The sequence below is a fragment of the Ascaphus truei genome, chromosome 3, assembly GCF_040206685.1.
Source record: "Ascaphus truei isolate aAscTru1 chromosome 3, aAscTru1.hap1, whole genome shotgun sequence".
Classification (NCBI taxonomy): domain Eukaryota; kingdom Metazoa; phylum Chordata; class Amphibia; order Anura; family Ascaphidae; genus Ascaphus; species Ascaphus truei.
In genome coordinates, this window is record NC_134485.1 from 335,026,517 (window position 1) to 335,044,792 (window position 18,276).

The following is an 18,276-nucleotide window of genomic DNA, read 5'->3' on the forward strand; positions in this document are numbered from 1 at the left end:
TGATCTGAATAGCTTACCGTTTGTTGTATTGAGTAAAAGAGTTTGCAGTACATGCAGTCCCCAGTCACCTCTAGTCAAACTGTAGTCTAACTGTATCACTTAAAAACCTCACTTTAAATGCCTCACTGCCTAATGCAGTTCCTGCCCAATGCAGCAGAGGTGTTAGTATTATACACAAAAAAAAAAAATCACATGACCCTCCCCCTCCCCAATCAGTCAGCTTGTTCCATTTGGTCAATTAACAGCACAGAGTTAAGAGGAAAAAAAAAAAACTTTTTACATTCAAACATACTAACTTATATATCAATTCAACAAGGCCAGATTCAGTCTTATACACAGGGTTTCAACATCAGGAACATACTTATATATCAATTCAACAAGGCAATCTGCCTCTGGCTCCCATTGAATCGGTGTACGGTTCCTCCAATCAATGCGTGGGTTATGGTGCTGTAACCAAGGTAGTCCTAGGATCACTTGAACAGCAGGGGAGTGGATAACATCAAACGTAATTATTTCTGTGTGTGAGTCAGCAGTGGATAAAGTGAGTGGAAGAGTCTCCAAGGAGATATAAGCAAGTTGCAGAGGACAGCCATCAATAGCCTCCAGACCAATGGGTACCTTTTTAGGGATAAGAGGAATCTTGTTCTGCATGGCGGATTCCTGATCCACAAAATTGCCGCCCAATTACTGCTTTATATGTACATATACATACATGTTAGTTGGCTACTATGTGGTTAATAGGTCTGTAATAGAAGGGTTTAAATTGTCATCACATGCTGTCCTTTCTATCAGCTTACAGGTATCATTATGGGGAAAAACACCCATATTCCTCCCGAGGTTAAAGTCGTTGTTATTAGGAGTTGTTGTTAGAAGTTTAAGTGTTTGTTAGTCTGTGATTCAGTCATCTCATTTTCTTTTTTTTAAATTTTTACTTATAGTAACATACTCTTTGAGCAGTCAGCACATTAAGGAAAGATAAGGAAGCTAATTACTGAATATTAGTGCAAGGGCATACTGAATATTAGTGCAAGGGCATACTTGGACAACGTGTGCAGTATATCCCATTGGCTCCTACAAGATAGAATTGGATATGGGGCTCTTCAGAGGGAGCCTTCTGTATGCACATCTCCATCCAAAGAACACCTCTATCTTAATAAATCCATTTTGTGAAATAAGTCCTTCCCTGGGTAAGTCCCAGCACCTCCTAGAGACCTAGAGGGTGCTTCCCCACTGAACTTATTTTTGATATGTGTTTTATATTTGCTACATGTCTATTTTTTATGTGAATTTGGGCTATTTTAATAAAGACGGCTTTTGTTTTTTTAAAACTTCCTGATGCCCAGTGCTGTTTATACCTTTCATACACGCCCGGTTCTGCAACAACCCACAATCATTTACTTGCCTTTAGAGACTGAGCATTATTTTTCATAATTAAACTGATGTGAGCATTGGAGTCCAGAGAAAAGGGTTTCCATATGTAACCCTCCTGGCCCACCTCTAAAAGGAGCTTACATCAAGTTCAATATTTACATGGCTGGGGTCAGTCTCTCATACCTTTTCTGGGTGCTGAATCCTTGCAGGCTGGGCATGGACATGAAGATAGAATAATGTATTCATATTGGTTAGATTGGCATAACGTCTATAATGTATTTTCTCAGGTGGACCCATGTTACGGTGCACACAATACTATCTAGGATCATTGTCCCGTTACTAGGTATGGCACACTTTGTCCATACATATTGGATTGGGAGTTTACTGAGGACCTTCCGGAGAGGCCGATCCAAATGGCTCTGGAGCTACTACTCTGAGAACTGAGTAGAATAGAGTCCAAGAGGATAAGGTGCTCAGACCAAATAAAAAAAAGCTGTGTGTGCTGAGTGCACGCGCATAGTAAGTGAAACTTCTTTGACTTTTGTCACAGAAATTGTATTTGTAAGAATGATATATTTAATAAAAAAATTTCAGTGCCAAAACGCAAAGAAGTTTGACTTAGAACACGTGTTTTAGCTATTTGCACTTCTATATTTATAGTAACTGGGAATTCTGTGTGTGTGTGTGTGTGTGTGTGTGTGTGTGTGTGTGTGTGTGTGTGTGTGTGTGTGTGTGTGTGTGTGCGTGTCAGTCAGTGTGTGGTGTGTCAGTGTGTGTGTGTGTGCGTCAGTGTGTGTGTGTGTGCGTCAGTCAGTGTGTGTGTGTGTGCGTCAGTCAGTCAGTGTGTGCGTGCGTCAGTCAGTGTGTGTGTGTCTGTCAGTCAGTGTGTGTGTGTCTGTGTCTGTGTGTGTCTGTGTGTGCGCGAGCGTGTGTGTGTGTGTGCGTCAGTCAGTGTGTGTGTGTGTGTGAGTCAGTGTGTGTGTGTGTGTGCGTCAGTCAGTGTGTGTGTGTGTGCGTGCGTCAGTCAGTGCGTGCGTGCGTCAGTCAGTGTGTGTGCGTCTGTCAGTGTCTTTGTGTGTGTGTGTGCGTCTGTCAGTCAGTCAGTCAGTGTGTGGTGTGTCAGTGTGTGTGTGTGTGCATCAGTGTGTGTGTGCGTGCGCGTCAGTCAGTGTGTGTGTGTGTGCATCAGTGTGTGTCCGTGCGTGCGTCAGTCAGTGTGTGTGCGTCTGTCAGTGTCTTTGTGTGTGTGTGTGTGTGTGTCTGTCAGTCAGTGTGTGTCTATCAGTGTGTCAGTGTGTGTGTCAGTCAGTGTGTGTGTGTGTGTGTGTGTGTGTGTGAGTCAGTGTGTGTTGTGTCAGTCAGTGTGTGTGTGTCAGTCAGTGTGTGTGTGTGTGTCAGTCAGTGTGTGTGTGTGTCAGTCAGTGTGTGTGTTAGTCAGTGTGTGTGTCAGTCAGTGTGTCAGTGTGTGTGTGTCAGTCAATGTGTGTGTATCAGTCAGTGTGTGTGTGTCAGTCAGTCTGTGTGTGTCAGTCAGTGTGTGTGTGTGTGTGTCAGTCAGTGTGTGTGTGTCAGTGTGTGTGTGTGTGTCAGTCAGTCAGTCAGTCAGTGTGTGAGTCAGTGTGTGTCAGTCAGTGTGTGTCAGTCAGTGTGTGTTATTCAGTGTGTGTCATTCAGTGTGTGTGTGTGTGTGTGTGTGTGTGTGTGTGTGTGTGTGTGTGTGTGTGTGTGTGTGTGTGTGTGTGTGTGTGTGTGTGTGTGTGTTTCAGTGTGTGTCAGTGTGTGTCCCCATGTTGCAGGCTGCAGATCAATGACAGGTGTCTGACATGTGCTCCCGAGCAGATCTCAGCCAATAGCAGTGAGGCGGGCAGGCTCTGCTGCTGGGTGAGGTGCACAGAGCGCTGTGTGTCAGTGTGAGTTACAGAACGGGCACAGACCGCACAGGCCAACACCGACCCCAGCACAGCCTCTCAGCTCTGACACCATGCGGGGGGCTCCCACTGCAGCTCACCTGTACGACGGCCTCTGCTGGCTGCTCGACCCGGCACTCACTGCCCTGCTCTCCATGTCAGGTACTGTGTGGTCTTTTACCTCTGTACCTCGCCCTCCCCATCAGCCTGCACCTCTCTCCTCACTCCCCCTGTCTCACTCCGTCAGCCGCGTGACTCCTCCCACCCCACCACCAAAGCGCCCGGTCCTCCAGTCACTGGTGGAAACAAGCTCCTCCCATGCGCGGCATTCCCCGCTCTCACTGATCTCAACGGGCTACGGTCCAGCACCGGGTCTGCATGCCGTGGCGTTCGGTGTGGGGGAGCGTTAGGAGTGGCAGCGGCGATTACATGTTTGGGAAAGGCACCGCTGCCAGCCGCTTCTGCGCATGCGCATAGGTCCGCAGTCATCTCCATTAGCAATGCGCATGCGCGCCATTGCAGCGGACATATGGGGAGAATGGCGGCCGTTAGGAGCGGCGCCGGCGGCTATCGCCGCCGGCTGCCGCATATGTGATCAGCCGCGTGGGAAGAGCGACGCCCGTTAGGAGCGGCGCCGGCGGCTATCGCCGCCGCCGCATGTCACAGCAGGTGTGTGGGGGGAGGGGGGAGGGGGGAGGGGGAGCCGTGACGTCACTTCCGTTTCATTTTCGTCTCCATCTCTCCCATTTTGCCCTATCAGAATAGGTGCCACTAAAGAAGTTTCACTTCAAAAACTCTGTATCATTACTTATTGGGTCACGGGCAGAGGTCAGAGGCAAGCAGCGAATAGGCTTCGTCAGGATCACAAGCAGAGGTTGGCAGCGAGAAGGCAGGAACAGGACGGGAACACAGGGACAGGTTAGGAACACAGGAATAGGACTGGGGTGCAGGAACAGGCACGGGATGCAGAAACAGGGCTGGGTGCAGAAACAGGACTAGGATAAGCAACAGAACTGGAAAAGCCAAATACAGCCAAGAACCTTTAATTATAACTAAGACTAAACATGGAACAAAGAATAGGTCATCACAACAGGGAACTAGGCATGGCAGAAAAGAGTCACTAGAAACAAAGGCAAAGACTAAAACAGGAACAGGAAACTATAAGAGGAGGGAAAAGACAGAAGACAAGAAATAATACAACTGTGAATAGAGTGAAAACTAATTATATATGTTGGGGATATCCCTGACACACACTTAAATCTTTCTCCATCAAGAATTGAACTAATTAACATTTTTTTAAGTAGCCTGTTTATTTTTGCTTCCCAAATGCATAACCTTACATTTATCTGTATTAAACCTCATCTGCCATTTACCTGCAAAAGTTTATCCGAGTCCTTCAGGAGATATTACATTCTGCTATGATTTTACTGCCTTACACAATGTAATGTCATCTGCAATGATGGAGACTTTGCTCTCTGCCAACCTCAAGGTCATTAATAAACAAGTTAAAAAGCAAGGGTCGCAGAACAGATCCCCGAGGTACTCCACTTACAACTTTAGCCCAACCTGAAAAGATTCAATTTATGACAACTCTCTGTTGTCTATCCTTCAACCAGGTTTTCAATCCAGATGCAAATATTTTTGCTGAGACTAATTTCCTATATTTTGTACACTAACCTCTTGTGTTGCACCATATTAAAAGCCTTTGCCAAATCTAAGTAGACCACATCAACTGCATTACCCTGTTCTAAATTCCTACTTACCACTGCAAACAAACTAAAAAGGTTAGTTTGGCATGACCTATCCTTCATAAATTCATGCTGACTATTACTAAGAATTTTGTCATCTATTAAGTATTCCTGAATATTATACCGTACTAAAAGTTTAAGTAGTTTCCCCACTATTACAACCAAGAGGTAAATAAATAAAAAGATTAATTTTGAAGTCTGTCTTTAAAATGATTACTCTCTGATAATGGACAAATGTTCCTGTTTCTTTATTAAAACCAAACTTACAGTTTAATATTTAACTACATATGATTATTGGATGGCAGTGATCACATGAGATTTTAATATGGGTATATAGGAAAGTAAAAGGATCTGTGATGTTTAAACAGCCCTTGAAAAAGCCCTGAGGAAGAAACACGTTAGGCTAATATTGTTATTTGTCTTTTGATCTCCCAGTAATAATTTTCTATGAGAATGTGATCATGCTTTTATCGAATTTATTAACTCTTTGTGTATTAATAAAAAGGAAGAATATTTAATTACATCTGCAATTTGATGCAGAGTAATTAGATATGGAAGCATGGAGAGATGTATGCTGGGTATTACCCGAAGAGACAGGAAAAGGAATGAATTGGTTCAAAACCAAACAGAAGCCTGTGACATAATCACATGGGTGAAGAAATTATAATGGCAGTAGTCCGGACATATTTATTTATTTATTTATTTATAAAATATTTTACCAGGAAGTAATACTGTACATTGAGAGTTACCGCTCGTTTTCAAGTATGTCCTGGGCACAGAGTAAAACAAATAGTACATGGTTACAAGTACAGTTACATAAATTAACAGGGTATACATTATATATAAGACATTGCATGCACAGTTAAAGAAAATGTATATTATGAGCGTATGAAACAGTTACAGACCAGGTTAAAATGTGAGACAGCCTTAGATTTGAAAGAACTTAAACAGGTGGTGGATGTGAGAGTCTCTGGTAGGTTGTTCCAGTTTTGGGGTGCACGGAAGGAGAAGGAGGAACGTCCGGATACTTTGTTGAGCCTTGGGACCATGAATAGTCTTTTGGAGTCTGATCTCAGGTGATAAGTGCTGCAGGTGGTAGGGATGAGGAGCTTGTTCAGGTAGCTGGGTAGCTTGCCCATGAAGAATTTAAAGGCAAGACAGGAAAGGTGAACTTTGCGCCTAGACTCTAGTGTTGACCAATCTAGTTCTTTGAGCATTTCGCAGTGATGTGTTGTAGTTGCATTGGAGAACAAAACGACAAATTGAATTGTAGAGGGTGTCAAGTTTGCTAAGGTGGGTTTGAGGAGCCGAGCCATATACTATGTCTCCATAGTCAATAATTGGCATTAGCATCTGCTGTGCGATACGCTTTCTGACCAGGAGACTTAGGGAGGATCTGTTCCTGTAAAGTACCCCTAGTTTGGCATAGGTCTTGGTTGTCAGGGTATCAATGTGCATCCCGAATGTTAAGTGGGAGTCAAACCATAAGCCTAGGTATTTAAAACTAGTGACAGGTGTTAGGGTGGTGTTAGCGTTGGTTCGAATCAGGAGCTCAGTCACTGGAAGCTTTACAAATTTAGTCTTGCAATATTTGCAATATTGCAAGAAGAACTGACAATCGTTGGATACAGATGGTACTCAAATGGATTCCAGGAGAGATTAAAAGACCAAGACAACAACTAAAAGTAAGGTGGGAGGATGAAATCAGAAAAATTGTTCGAGCAACGTGGACCTGCTTGAAACTGTAGTAGCTTGAAAATCACTGTGTATACTTATCTGTGTGGTTGATTTCAAGTGCTGGTTGTATTAAGTGTGAAGTTAGACCCAGATGGAAAGGGAAGTGCTGTGTATACCAGCAGGGGTGGTTGAATTTGGGGAGTGTGCAGTGGGTTATTTTGTTTTTAAAGTGTGTGGTAATTGAAGACTGTAACCTTTTTTCCCCCTGTCTCCTACCTGAGGCAGAGTGGGTGTGGTTAGTTAATTGCAAACCTGACACACCTGGTGGGTGTCCCTATTTAAACAGAGGCTTCTAACGAATCCTGAGCTGGTGTATACTGATCTGTGTGGTTGATTTCAAGTGCTGGTTGTATTAAGTGTGCAGTTAGACCCAGAAGCAGTTTGACCAAGGAAGCGGTTAAACAAGGTATATTGAAGTACAGTTTACTGTTAATACTTATAAATATCATAGTTGCTATAATGAGCAGGATTGAAAATGCCAGTCAATGCACATCTTGCCACATGTATGTGCACTTGGAGCAGCTGTTCCAAGGAGCATACCACTGTAAAAAGTGTGAGAGGAAGCAGGGGCAATAGGGAGAGGCAGGCCAGTTCTGAGCTGACCCATCCCTATAGATTTGCCATATTGAGTGAATATATTGGGAGTGTCAGGGCAGAAATGGCAAGGCTGGGGGAGACTGATTCCTCTAGCAACCAGGGGAATAGTTCCTCCAGCACAGAAGGGACTCAGGATGCTCAGATACCAAGAAAGATTGTGGTGGTAGGGGACTCCATTATTAGGAAGGTAGATAGGGCAATCTGTTGCCATGACCGCATGAACCGAACAGTTTGTTGTCTCCTGGGTGCTCAGGTTCAGCACATTGAGGATCGGGTAGACAGATTGTTGCGGGGGGGCTGGGATTGACCCGGCGGTCTTGGTACATGTTGGCACCAATGACAAAGTTAGAGAAAGATGGCGGGTCCTAAAAAATGATTTCAGGGATCTAGGCCAAAAGCTTAAGACAAGGACCTCCAAGGTAGTATTTTTTTAAATACTACCAGTGCCATGCACTACCGCAGGGAGACAGTCAGAGATTAGGGAGGTTAATGCATGGAACATACAGGACACCTACAAGCTCATATTGAACCCCCAAAATAACCACAACTAATACAGAGTACTTTTCCTGGTAATGTACAGGTTAATAAAAGCTTACGTCAGACTTAGAACTATGCAACTAATTTTGACAGATTTATTATAAATCATTCTTCCTGGTAATGCACAGGTTATTAAGAATTTATATTAGTGTTAGGGACCCTTGAGATGTGGTCTGCCGTGTAGTGGCTCAGGGGCTTACAACAATTTGGCCAAAATGTTAAACTAAAAGACCATTTTATTTAATAGATATCTATATATATATATTTAGGCACTGTACCGTGTATGAGTTTCACTGGATGTGCACTGAGCTCTGTCTGTGTTTTATGTTCTGTCTCTGGTTTTAAATATATATTGCCATGCTCAGTAGCACTCCTCTGTGACACTTATATGCTTATATATATGTTGTGGTTATTTTGGGGGTTCAATATGAGCTTGTAGGTGTCCTGTATGTTTCACAATTCTTGTTCAGTTAGTCTTAGCTGATTGGAGGGTGGTAACCTCCTACCTAATTTAAGCTCACCCCTCCCACATTTAAATGGTTGAAAGCTCACTCCATAGCATCTCCCACTCTCAGGGGAACTTGCCTGCTTGCAGTTTAATTGTGACAAATCTATTACAGAGTTCTTTTCCTGGTAATGTACAGGTTAATAAAAGCTTCAGTCAGACTTAGAACTATACAACTAATTTTGACAGATTTATTATAAATCATTCTTCCTGGTAATGCACAGGTTATTAAGAATTTATATTAGTGTTAGGGACCCTTGAGATGTGGTCTGCCGTGTAGTGGCTCAGGGGCTTACAACAATTTGGCCAAAATGTTAAACTAAAAGACCATTTTATTTATTAGATATCTATACATATATATATTTAGGCACTGTACCGTGTATGAGTTTCACTGGATGTGCACTGAGCTCTGTCTGTGTTTTATGTTCTGTCTCTGGTTTTAAATAGGTTAATGCATGGCTAAGAAAGTGGTGTAGGAAGGAGGGTTTGGGGTTTTTAAAGCACTGGGACTCCTTTTCTGAGAGGCGCCCTCTATATTCTAGGGACGGATTGCACCTCAATGAAGAGGGCTCATCTGTGCTAGGGGAAAGAGTTAAAGACAATTATATGACCCAAATTATTGATGAACCAATCAGGAGAGGGGCAATACTGGACTTGGTAATATCAAACAATGTAGAAGTAATAACACATATTCAAGTCCTGGGACATTTGGATAGCAGTGATCATAACATGGTCTCATTTGAAATAAATGAACAAAAAACAGATTACTTGGGTTCAACAAAGACCTTAAACTTTAGAAAAGCAGATTTTAATAAACTGGTCTAATCTAAAAGTAATACATTGGGATGATGTTTTTGCAGGAAAAATGTAGAAGATAAATGGGAAGTATTTAAAACATTGTTAGAAAAGCACACTTATCAGTGTATACCCTTGGGTAATAAGTATAAAAGAAATAAGTCAAAACCAATATGGCTAAATAAACAGGTAGGCGAGGAAATGGACAAGAAGAGGAATGTGTTTAGATTCTTTAAGTCAGAAGGAGCTGAGATATTGTATCAGAATTATAAGCAATGTAACAAAAATTGCAAAAGGGCAATCAAATTAGCAAAAATGGATAATGAAAAAAAGATTGCAATGCAAAAGTAAGATCAACCCTAAAAAGTTCGTTAAGTACCTTAATAACAAAAAAATGAGAAAAGAAAATATAGGACCCTTTCAGTGTGAGATGGGCAGGCAGATTATTGGAGATAAGGAAAAAGCAGAGGTATTAAACAAATTCTTTGCCTCTGTGTTTACCAGGGAAGAATCTATTTCAATAGTAGTGCCGCAGGAGGAAGCCACAACCTCCATATTAATGGACAATTGGTTAAATGAGGAAAAAATTCATAAACGACTTGAAAAAATTAAAGTAAATAAGGCACCTGGCCCTGATGGCATACATCCAAGAGTTCTCAAGGAGTTAAGCTCAGTAATTGCAAAACCATTATATTTAATATTCAAGGACTTCATTTCCACAGGCTCAGAACCACAAGATTGGCGTAAAGCAGATGTGGTGCCTATATTTAAAAAGGGAGCTACAGCTACAGCCACTAGTATTAGAACACTTACCTGGGAAATTCAGACTGAATTGGACTGCAGGAAGCCCTGCTATGTTAATCTGATGGGCCATTAAGAATCTCACAGAAATGTTGAGGCAATGTTGAGGCATTTACTATGAGACTGCCCCAGAATTTCCCAGGCACGAGTTTTAATACTGGTGGCTGCATCTGTAGATCACAAATGGGGAATTACAGACCTGTAAGCCTGACTTCAATAGTGGGGAAACTACTTGAAGGTTTAATACGGGATAATATTCAGGAATACCTAATGGAAAACAAAATTATTAGTAATAGTCAGCATGGATTTATGAAGGATAGATCTTGCCAAACTAACCTTATTTGTTTCTTTGAGGCGGTAAGTTCAAATTTAGACCAGGGCAATGCAGTTGAGGTGACCTACTTAGATTTTGCAAAGGTTGGTGTACAAATTAAGGCAAATTGGACTCAGTAATAATATATTGCACCTGGATTGAAAACTGGTTGAAGGATAGACAACAAATAAATGGAACTTTTTCAGGTAGGGCTAAAGTCAGCAGTGGAGTACCTCAGGGATCGGTACAGGGATCCCTGCTTTTTAAAATGTTTATTAATGACCTTGAGGTTGGCATCGAGAGCAAAGTCTCCATATTTGCTGAAGATACTAAATTGTGTAAGGAAGTAGAATCAGAGCAGGATGTAATTTCTCTCCAGAAAGACTTGGAGAGACTAGAAACGTGGGCAGGTAAATGGCAGATGAGGTTTAATACAGATAAATGTAAGGTTATGCATTTGGGAAGCAAGAATAAACTAGTGACTTACAAATTAAATGGGGATAAATTGGGGGAATCCTTGATGGAGAATTATTTAGGAGTGCTTGTAGACAGCAGGCTTAGCAATAGTGCCCAAAGTCATGCAGTAGCTGCAAAGGCAAACAAGATCTTATCTTGCATTAAACGGGCAATGGATGAAAGCGAAGTAAACATAATTATGCCCCTTTACAAAGCATTAGTAAGACCACACCTTGAATATGGAGTACAATTTTGGGCTCCACTCCTTAGAAAAGACATTCTGGAAAGAGAGAGTGCAAAGAAAAGCCACCAAATTAATAAAGGGGATGGACAATCTAACTTATGAGGAGAGGCTTGCTAGATTAGATTTATTTACATTAGAAAAGAGGCGTCTAAGAGGGGATATGATAACTACATACAAATATATTCAGGGACAATACAAGGAGCTTTCAAAATAACTGTTCATCCCACGGGCAGTACAAAGGACTTGGGGGCCATCCCTTTAGGTTGGAGGAAAGGAGATTTCACCAGCAACAAAGGAAAGGGTTCTTTATAGTAAGAGTTGATAAAATGTGGAATTCATTACCCATCTGTGATGGCAGATACAATAAATTTGTTCAAAAAAAGGTTGGACATCTTTTTAGATGGGAAAGGTATACAGGGATATACAAATAAGTATACATGGGAAGGATGTTGATCCAGGGATTAATCCGATTGCCAATACTTGGAATCAGGAAGGAATTAATTTTTCCCCTTAATGGGGTTTTTTGTTTGCCTTCCTCTGGATCAATAAGTACGTATAGATATAGAATAAAGTATCTGTTGTCTAAATTTAGCATAGGTTGAACTTGATGGACCTATGTCTTTTTTCAACTTCATCTACTATGTAACTATATGTAACTATGTAAGACATACAAAAGCACAATATTACTCTGACAATCTTCACCAGAATACATCAAACCCAGCTACCTTCTGGAAGGTTATCAACAATATATTCCAGCCTTTTAACCATCAACAACCACGTAATATCACTAAGGGGGATATTACTATGACAAATCCCACTGACATTGAAAATGCATTCAATGACTACTTTGTGGGGTGTGCTAACTTATTAGCGAAACACAACACAAACCACAAACATTAACCTCATTCTGAGAGTACCCTTGTAGCCCCACCCCCTTCCAACACTGCTCACAATTTTCAATTTGTCCCAATATCCAAAGAAGAGATTACACAAGCGCTCCTCAAACTAAAACTAAGCTGCCCATGTGGACCTGATTTACTGCAATCTAAGTTCCTAAGACTTGGTGCTCCAGCCATTGCCAAACCAATTGTTTTCATAGTCAACTCTATTCTGTTTTCAGGCCATATCCCTAAGACCTGGAAAACTGCCAGAGTTGTTCCAATCTTCAAAAGTGCGGACGAAAACACTGTCTCAAACTACAGGCCAATCTCTTTTCTCCAATACTATCCAAAGTCAAGGCAAAATGTGTTAACTCCCAATTAAGCGATTTCTATACCAAGACAAATTTCCCTAGCTAATTCCAATCTGGCTTTCGCCCCAAACACTCCACAGTAAATACCCTGCTAAAAGTTTGCAAGGAAATCCAGTGTGGATCGGAACTGGGACAACTCACTGGTGTAATCTTCCTAGATTTTGCAAAGGCTTTTGATACAGTTGATCATGTTATCTTGCTTAACAAACTCCAGTGCTCTGGAATAGGGAAGCATGCTTTAAACTGGTTTCATTCCTACCTATCAGGTAGATCCCAACATGTGTCTATCGCAGACTCTAAATCCAACCCCTTGGATATCACCTGTGGTGCCCCACAAGGCTCTGTTCTGGGCCCCTGCTCTTCTCAGTGTTCATTAATGATCTTCCTACAGCTTGTAGAGGACCTTCAATACACATGTATGCAGATGACACAATCTTACATACACACAGCCCTAACCTCTCCGACCTTGAACACATACTTCAATCTGACACACCCACACATACTCTTACATCACTAACATTCAGGGACCATTTAACACCTTAAGTCATAAATCGCATACTGCAAATCTGGGGCAATATTGCAGAATGCTTCAGAATGATAGACTTCAGTCACAGATACATTCCAGGATGCACTGTTTTTTAGTAAAAACCTATCTTGCTTTAGCTCAAAAGCTCGCATAAATAAAATCATTCGTTAGCCACAGAACGGTATTGCTATATATATATATATATATATATATATATATATATATATATATATATGTGGAACACACAATAGATGCCGCAATCAAATCACCCTTGTGTGATTAAATAATCAGTTAGCCAGAGGTCAGGGTAAAAGGTAACCCTCTGGTGGTGCTACCGACCCAAAGGAATAATATGACTAAAAAGGAGGGAGAGTAGGGTCAAAAAGGTGCACTCAAATGCTGAATTGTGAAAAATAGAAATGGACTTTATTAACAAAGAGTATAAAAAACACAAAAGACAGACCCACACAAATCACATGTCAGATCGCTATGCGACACAACGTAAAAACATCAAAGAGGTACAATTGGTCTGATAAGAGCCAAAGCAGGGTAACAATATATCATTACAAATATAACATAACAGAACTAGGGGAAAAATATTTCTCCCCAAGTAATGTTTACTGAGATCGGCCGATCCAGAACAAGAGTAGCAATGAATATAAATGGTAAGTAGATACAGACCACAAGGAAAAGATTGGATATATATTGTAGTAAATATACATAAACCTCTTAATGATGATGAGAGATAGTTAGGCACATAGCTAGAAATACATAAAGTTGTGACCCTTAAATGTGCTGTAAATCAGCTGAATAAAGTGATGCCCAAATTGAGCTGCACATGTAAGATAAGTAGCAGCAGTGGTAGATCTATAAAGTGCACTGGCAGCGCTCATATAAAGTCCCCTGAGATACAGAGCTCAAAAATAATGAGCAGTGGTGGTGTGTGAATAACACAGGGACATAGAGCACTGCTGTGTGTGGTGTGCCCAAAGCACTGAGGAAATCCAGTGATAAATACCAGCGTTACTCAGTCAGACAGCAGGAGAATCAGATGATAAAGACCAAAGTCTTGCAGTGGGACATCAGCAGTAAAACGGAGGAAAGTCTCACGCAGTATGGTAAGGCACACGGGTCACAGGATGGAGGGGTGCTGTCACAGCTCTGCTCCTACGGCCGTTCCGGGAAGAAGCCTTTTTGGCGAAACGGCCGTAGGAGCAGAGCTGTGACAGCACCCCTCCATCCTGTGACCCGTGTGCCTTACCATACTGCGTGAGACTTTCCTCCGTTTTACTGCTGATGTCCCACTGCAAGACCTTGGTCTTTATCATCTGATTCTCCTGCTGTCTGACTGAGTAACGCTGGTATTTATCACTGGATTTCCTCAGTGCTTTGGGCACACCACACACAGCAGTGCTCTATGTCCCTGTGTTATTCACACACCACCACTGCTCATTATTTTTGAGCTCTGTATCTCAGGGGACTTTATATGAGCGCTGCCAGTGCACTTTATAGATCTACCACTGCTGCTACTTATCTTACATGTGCAGCTCAATTTGGGCATCACTTTATTCAGCTGATTTACAGCACATTTAAGGGTCACAACTTTATGTATTTCTAGCTATGTGCCTAACTATCTCTCATCATCATTAAGAGGTTTATGTATATTTACTACAATATATATCCAATCTTTTCCTTGTGGTCTGTATCTACTTACCATTTATATTCATTGCTACTCTTGTTCTGGATCGGCCGATCTCAGTAAACATTACTTGGGGAGAAATATTTTTCCCCTAGTTCTGTTATGTTATATTTGTAATGATATATTGTTACCCTGCTTTGGCTCTTATCAGACCAATTGTACCTCTTTGATGTTTTTACGTTGTGTCGCATAGCGATCTGACATGTGATTTGTGTGGGTCTGTCTTTTGTGTTTTTTATACTCTTTGTTAATAAAGTCCATTTCTATTTTTCACAATTCAGCATTTGAGTGCACCTTTTTGACCCTACTCTCCCTCCTTTTTAGTCATAATATATATATATGTGTTCGACAAACCTATACATTTGCACGCCCCGGGCGAGTGGATTTAACATCGTGGCGAGCTCCTTTTGGCCCAAGCAGCACACGTGTGGTACTAGGTGGCGAGTAGATTTTTTTGTTCGGCGAGTAGATTTTTTGGTGATTTGTCGACCACTGTATATATATATATATATATATTGCTCCATAATGCTTAATAGTGCTTAATTTTATTTTAATTCAACTTTTTGGCTTCCAGTGGTGATCCTGAGCCAGGCTCCAGAGACAGAGTAACATAACTCTTTTAACATAACCAATACCCCCATGCAAAAGTAGGCGTCAACAATATATCATTGGTATGATGATATCACATACATATTAATACCAGGGAAACATACATTGTACATATTTCAAGAAACAAAAAACTGCCTCATGTACCACAACAAATTGGTAGCACCAAAACGGATGATAAAAGAAAACATAGAAGTTGCAACATATTTAAAGATACATAATCACTAAATAATTGCTAGATAAAATATACAAGTGTATCGGAGGCAACAACTGTAGCAAGCAAATAAAGTTACTGGCAGCATAAAAGATAGCCCCTCAGTATACAATAAAGTGTATGTGTATATGTAGAGATAGAGATAGAGAGATAGAGAATATATTCACACACATTATTTAAGTTATGGTCAGTGAAAAAGGCAACAAAAAAACCTCCACCGTTAGCATATAGCCAATAAAGAATATCACTTGTGAGCACATTCACGTGTCTTAGACAGGTCTACAACCTGCCTTTCACCATTATCATCTAGTATATAGTGCTTTGAGTGCAGCAAGGGATTCTGGGAAATGACATGCAAATGGCCAAACAATGTGGCACCTTTTGCCTGAAATACGTTTACATAGAACCCTTATAAGCAAATGCTCTTCTGTTCACACAGCTTTTAAGCACAGCATGCGGTGTGTGTGTACAGTATGTTGCAGAATGCTTCATGTGTCTATCGAGAAAGAGTGGCTCAGTGAGTAAAGACAATGACTGGCACTGAGTTTGAAGCAGGGGAACCTGCTTCAATTCCCGGTGTCGGCTCCTTGTGACCTTGGGCAAATCACTTTAACTCCCTATGCCTCAGGCACCAAAAACATAGATGGGGCAGGGACCTGTGCCTGCAAAATGTCTCTGTAAAGCACTATGTAAAACTAGCAGTACAGCTGGCACTCCAAGCAAACAACACAATTCAAGGTGCATGCTACTGTACATAATCAATATTATATGAACCAATGCTTTCCCAGGCGAGAAAACAAAGAAGCAGCACTCACTGAGGAAGGTCCTTTCTGGACCGAAACGTTGGTTTGATCTGTGCTGATGTATTGTCTTTAATACAATTTATTTACCATATTGCTTTGAGTGCTGCTTCTTTGTTTTCTCGCCTGGGAAAGCATTGGTTCGTGCAGGAAGTTTTGGAAATTATTTGTATTTGTGATGGAATAGCGGAGCAGGAGTATGAGGTCCTCAGAAGCAGGTCATCTTGACTCTCTCCCATTTCTATTCCTCTGACTACCAAAAAGTATATCCTTCCTCATTTTGATTACATCAATAGATAAACAGACTCCCATAATGTGGACATTACTGAGGACTATGCTGAAACCTGCAATCCTACTAGTGGTAATTGAATCAAGTTTTTTTTTACAAAATATCTCTCACACAACCCAATACATTTATAACACACTGAAGGAGCAGCTTGGTGATAAGAACACCGGCTTTACAGCTAGCAAACCCCAGCTCTAATCCCAGTGTCTGCACTATATGTGACCTTGGGCAACCCACATAATTTTGCTGTGCAACTCCCCCTAGTTCTTTTGGTCAGGGATGCGTTATTCCTGCTAAATTCTATATACAGTAGGAGGGGGGAGGGGGAGTTGTGTGAAAACAAACACACACAGCGGATCAGATACATCTGATGCTGGCATTCTGCAATATTGCCCCAGATTTGCAGATGGTGGATTTTATAACAAAACCCATCCCAAGGAGGGTTATTAGTCATTTTCTCTTATCTGTAAAACTGGGGAGGGGGAGATAATGATGCAATAAATTAGACACAAATCCATGAAAGGAAAATTAGCAAGTAGCCCCAAGCTCCAGTTTTGCAGCTGGAAATGTTTGATAAATAACCACCAGCTTCCATACTGATTTTATATCACAATTCTATTTCTCCTTCCCTACACAAATCTTTCCATCCACACAAATGCCCTATTCTTTGGTGCTATGCTGTGTGGGCTAGGAAGCCTACACCAGCATAATATGACAATGTACTGATTTAAAAACAGACATGAAGATTGTGATTCTGTCCTAGGCAACAGATTTTAACAAAATGACAAGGGAACCTTAGCTTTACATAGTGAATGTCAGCTCATAAAGACCACACGCAACCACACCCTCAGCTTTGATGTCTAACAAAAGCATTATCCATTTAGACATAACTAAGACAATATTTACAAGCAGGTCAGGGTTGCATGCATGCAACAGATCTTACCTTGGTTCTTAATAAGAAACACCATCAGTCAATGAAGGAAAATATTTGCTGCCTGCACCTCGCAGTGTGTTTTCTTCCTTCTAATGTCATTGCAGTATACGCTTTCAATCTTTCTGGAGACTATATACGGGCTGTGTGCTGCCTCTTGTGGTGACAGTCAGCCAGAGCCTAAATAATCAGGCATGATGTACAGTAAAAGCAGTGGGGTGAATGTATTTCAGAACACATAGGGCTTTATTGTATTGTATTGTATGTATTGTATGTATTGTATGTCTTTATTTATATAGCGCCATTAATGTACATTGTATTGTATGTCTTTATTTATATAGCGCCATTAATGTACATAGCGCTTCACAGTAGTAATACATGTGGTAATCAAATAAATAATAGATAATATAAATAACAGATCATGGGAATAAGTGCTTTAGACATAAAAGTAACATTAAGGAAGAGGAGTCTACAGTATCAATAAGCAACTAGCCACCTTTAAAAAAAAAAACAAAAGCTGCAGAATTCTGTTTTTCAGACAAATGATACCCAACAGATATAATGTAATATAACGGTAGAGTTGTTTACAAATGGGGGTTGGTAGGCTTAACAAATCCAGTGGGACTGTAATGTCAAGAAATTCAGAAGCAGATCTGTGAACTGCAGTTTAAAAAGAACCGTGCTCTTAAAGCAGCCAAACGTGAAATCCTACAGTATGTGGGTTTAAAAAAATATAAATAAATCAGTTGTGTAGTATTAGATAACAGGGGCGCCATCAGAAAATCTGATTGGGGTGTAGTCGCGGCATCATCATGATGTAGCGATGTCACGTGGCAACGTGATGCGATGACAATGCGTCATCATGTGAGGCTGCGGTGCGAAAGGAGGCGGGCTTCCCTCTTAAAGACACCCCGCTCTCTCCCACGCAATCCGTTCCCCTGCTGTGGGGAG

The 18,276-nt window shown here is 41.2% G+C and overlaps 1 protein-coding gene across 1 annotated transcript in view; it reads right to left on the minus strand.

Annotated features, from left to right (window-relative positions):
* B4GALNT1 (beta-1,4-N-acetyl-galactosaminyltransferase 1) overlaps positions 1 to 17,473 on the minus strand; it is a 278,757-nt gene extending 261,284 nt beyond the window's left edge. The window contains exon 1 of the mRNA XM_075591569.1: positions 17,338 to 17,473. The gene's annotated coding sequence lies outside the window, so the exon portion shown is untranslated. The remainder of the gene's footprint in view (positions 1 to 17,337) is intronic.
* Between the last annotated feature and the right edge of the window lie 803 nt (positions 17,474 to 18,276).